Source organism: Echinops telfairi, unplaced genomic scaffold, assembly GCF_000313985.2.
Source record: "Echinops telfairi isolate 266 unplaced genomic scaffold, ASM31398v2 ScPeMD7_3509;HRSCAF=4178, whole genome shotgun sequence".
Classification (NCBI taxonomy): Eukaryota; Metazoa; Chordata; class Mammalia; order Afrosoricida; family Tenrecidae; genus Echinops; species Echinops telfairi.
The window spans coordinates 16499174-16503991 of record NW_022107407.1 but is presented as its reverse complement, the minus strand read 5'-3'; positions in this window follow the sequence as shown (position 1 = coordinate 16503991).

Below are 4818 nucleotides of genomic sequence, written 5' to 3'. Positions count from 1 at the left end.
CCGCGAACCCACGAGAGACTCGGGCACCGCCAGCGTCCCGCAGGCAGCGCGCGCGCGTCGCTTCTGGGCGGCCGAGACCCGGTGAGGTGAGCCGCGCGCCTTGGAGAAGGCCACATGGGGGATTTGAGGGACCTCTCTGGGGACACCCCCCCAGTGTCCACCCAACGTCAGACATTTCGTTCTACACGGCGGGGAAAGGGAGGGCCTTTCCCTCTCGCGCACTCGGGGCAGTTCTTTGGGAACTTGGAAGTTGGAAGGGAGCATGGAGCCCCAGTCGTCAGGGATGCGAGTGGCAATTTCTTGGGAAGATACGGGGGATCCTGGGGTTTGGGTGTGAAGGGGCTGTAATGGTTCTGTCTGGTTCAATAGCCGACGGACTCAGCAGTGCTGACATGGGGGGATCTGGGACAGTGGCCCAAACCAGGCCGACTCGCAGGCAGCACCTCACCGAACTGGTCCCCAATGCAGTCTTGCTATGCACAATTCACCCCCAGGGTGCTGGGTAGTGCGCACATAGGCTTCCCGGCTCTGGGCAGAGGGAAAGTGGACCCATAGTTGCTGCATCGTTGTACAAAATTTAGCAAGCACCACCATCCCCAGCGTAGGCCTATGGGACGCTAGAGGGTCCTGGTTAGAACCAGTGTATGACTGGTAAGTAAATAAATATATAGCACGTAGGTATTTAGTAGGTGCTCCTATTCCGAGGGCAGTGGAGTTACTACTGCAGAATAGGAACCCGGAGCCTCTTCTTTAAAATGGACTTGGGTAGTTTTGAACACATTACAGAAATCCATGGGGAGAGAAGTCACAGCATGCTCTTTTTCGTCCCTTGGTTGGTTTCCTAGGTACATGCATGCATGAATAATAGGCAAATTATGTCCTCGCCTGTAATGAAATCCTTCTCTCTGCGCAGTCCTTTAAAATCAGGGTGTGTGAGGATAACCTTAATTATCGCATCCCGGATAAAAGAAAAACATTTCCAGGTGGGAGCTAAAAGCTGGGGGGAGGGGGAGGAGTTGCTATAATTTTATGAGACAGCAAGCAGTACAAAGAACACCCCCACCCCACCCCCATTAATAAGGAGAAAGATGGTGCTTTGTACTTCAGTCAAGAGTCACAGTTTTGGAAACCCACAGCGGCAGTTCTCCCCTGCCCTACAGGGTGGTTACGAGTTGGAATGGACTCTGTGGCCATGAGTTTGGTTTGGTTTTCTCCGCCAATGGCTGGTCGCAGCACAGAGGGCCTCCCTGCAGTCTGAGTAGCAACCAGACTTGCAAAACAGTAGCTTCTTCTTGGGCTGAGGCGGACCTATGGGTGCGGAGATCAGAGAAGTGCCTGTGGAAAGTGTCAGGTAGTTAGAACCTGGAGAGTCAAATGCCGAGACCAGCTTTGCTGGCACTGTGAATCTTGTGGGGGCAGCAACTCTCTCGGTCCCCTGGTTTGCCAGCCTCACTCCCTTAGGGCCTCTGAAGTGCTCCCTGTGTCTCCTAGTCTTCCACCTCCGGCTTTTAGCTTCTCCCGGTTCCCCAATAAACCCTGGAGTGGGCCTGGTCAGAGGCCGAGTTATAGTAGCCTGGGGACAGAGAACTTCAGAGAGGAGTGAAGGCAGAACCATGACTCAGGGGATCCCCGTGGGTGGAATGAGCACAGAAGGATGGTCATTGAGGGAAAGGGATTTGAGGGAAGGGAAATAGGCACTTAGTGTTGCCAGTTTCTTGTTGAGAGTTGCAATCCTTCCTTTTCTGTGGCTTGGTCTTACGGAATAGGGCATGCAGAGGAGGAAAGGGAATTTTGCTGGGTTCCACTGCCCTGTGGTTTTCAGAGAGTAATAACGAGGGGAGCGTTAGAGAAGGAAAGAGGTGCCGCGGTTCTGATTCTCTACAGAGCCCAGGGGCACATGGACTGGCTCCTTCAGAGAAGTTGGATTTGCAAGTTGACAGGGATGTTCTACATCTCTGTTCTATGGAAATTGGAGCCTTCATTTTGCAGAGTGGTGGTGTGAACGACAGCTTCCACTACTAATTTAGTGGCTGATGGATTTTTACCGGACTAAGGGATGCCAAGGCCTACCTCTCTTTTTTCCTTCCAACCTTTTATGATAGAACTATTCAAATGACAGGAAAGTTATCTAACTCTCCTTTAGTAAATGCACAATTGTGTGGAACGACAAACTCGCAAATTAAAAAAAAAAATTGAGCTTCTAATCTAGGCCTGTGTCATCTGGCCCTGGGAGTTAGGGTGAATGTCAGGTGGTGAAGAAATGGATGTGTGAAGGATATTAGCATTTTGAGGGGGGACAAAAATCAATCTCTTCCATGCAAATCTCTTAATAGCCTCCATTTTCTCTTCCTTTAACCATCAATCAGATGACATCATCTGCCTGCTTAACACCCTCCAGATGGCTTCCGCCCTCACACTTGAAATAATATCCACGAGCTCTCTGCCAGGATTTACACAGCCCCTGGTGTTCTGGCCTGGGTGACCTTATATGCTGTTGCTCTCCCATCCGCGCATCATCCTCCTGGCTCTTCCTCTGCCCGCACGTCCTTTCTTCACATCCTTCAGGTCTCTGTTCACTTGCGACCTCCTTCATGAGGCCTTCCCCGACGACCCGGTGTCGTTTCTTCTTCCTCTGGCAGGCCTCTATCTTTCTCAAGGGCCCGTGTCACCACCTGACATCTCATAAGATATCTGTTTCTCTTTTGAAATTCTCCATGCCACCGCAAACTTCATAAAGACAAGGCTTTCCCCCGTGTTTTATTCATGGCTATCTTATCCATGTAGCATCTTGCAAACAATTGATGAATAAATGTTGAATCAATTAGATAATTAAATGGCAAAAACCAAGCATAGGCACCTGTGAGGGTTGTGAAACCCATGGCTGAATAGTAGAAGTCTTTTTAGGTAGTTCAGGTTCATCAATGTTTGATAGGTAAATGATGATCCGAGGACCAGTGACCTCCTTTATGCTCAGGGTGACTCTGAGCAGCCTCGGGTGCTAGAAGCTGGGCCCGTTTCTACAAACCCACCTCCTAGACAAGATACAGAGCCCACTGCCCTCCAGTCCGTGTCACTCATAGCAACCCCAGGGGACAGAACAGAATGGTCCTCACAGCCGCAGGCTGCTCCATCTCTCTCTTGTGGGGTGGCTGGTGGTTTTGAAGCTTTGCCATACCACACTGAAATCCCAGATTTTTCTCTTCACATTGCTTTCTAGTCGCCCAGACCACCCAGAAGCCACCTTTCTTAGATTTTCTAGGATTAGAGATAGGTTTCCCTGGTTCCTGGACTCCAGCTAAATGGAGCCACACAGGAAGCCTGCCTTTCTTTTTTTCTTCTTTTTCTGGACATAATGTCTATGAAATCCATTTATGTTGTTGAGTATATCAGGAATCTGTTTCTTTTTTAGTCTTACGTAGTGGCCCACTGTATGAATGTTCACCATGAACTTAATCCGTTCTCTTATTGCTAGGCATTTGGGTGGTTTCTCCCCTTTTTTTTTTTTAGCTATGAAGGATAAAGATGCTGTAACCATTCTAATGGAGTATGGACAGGTTATCAGGAGAGACCAGTCCCTGATACAGCACATCATGTTTGGCTAAGTAGAGGGCAAACAAAAAGGAAGAAGGTCCTTGGCATGATGGAGCCACACAGTGGCTGCATCAATGGGCTTGGGCATAGGGACACTTGTTAAGGATGGCGCAGAGTGGGGCAGTGTTTCCTTCTGTTGTGCACAGGGTCGCTATGGGCTGGAACTAAGTTGATGGCACCCTGACAACAACAACAACAACAATAGAGTCTGCTTCATGTTGGGGCCCATATGCTTTATTTGAAAGTCTTCCATATGTCAGTAGGGCTGAAAGATGTATGGCAAGTTTATGGGGGCTATGATTCACATGGTCTCCTGCTGTAGCCCAGTCAGCACCCTCCTTAGGTAACAGGAGGGGGTAACGCTGCCCCTGGGAGCTGATCTACCGCCTGCACCCCTCACCTCTGTTCACTTGCTTGGAAAGCACTTGGGCTAGGAGTGTCTCCAAATCTTTGAGTCTATTTAGCCCCTTAAAGTAGGTGCTATAGAATGCCCCCTGCCCCTGCTGTTGCTCACCCCTCCTCCTCTCCCAGCACCCCAATACCTGTATAATTGGACTCTCACCTGCCACTGAACATTATGCTACCAACGAGTTTAAGTATTTATGAGCAAGAGTCTGGTTCAGAGCTGGATGAAATATTTATGTGTTTCCACGGGGCATTGTTTTCCATCTAGACGTCTCCAGGCACTTCTCTGAGGCCCTGGTCATGACTGTGAGACACTCAGGCAGAGATAGATGGCCAGAGCACAGCAGGCTTGTCTTACCTCCCCCCTCACCCTGAGGGGCGCTCTGCTTTCTAGTGATCTAAGAAATTGAGGCAGGTAGAAATGGAGCACGCATCTCTCCCCGTGCGTGAGGAGCAAGACTGCATGCAGCGATGCAAACGGTTCAGGACAAGAAGGGTCTGTTGGTAAGAGTTCCCATCGAGGTGTGGAGCTGCGGCTCTGGACGTGGCTCGTTCTGGTCTGACCCCCGGCTGTGAGTTTGCCTTCCACCTAGATACATACACTGGGTCAGAACCAACAGTTTAAACCAATACCCAGGTAATTCTTACAGATCCCTAAATGGTTTCTTTTTAAAAATCAGAGGCAAAGTGCTCCTGATTGAATGAGGCCAGAAGAAGTATGGGACAACCAGAGCAGGTGAACAGTAAGAGATAAAGCAGGCCGGCTAAGGACCAGCTTGCCAACAGCATGGGAGTGTGGACTTCAGTCTGTTTGTCGGAGGG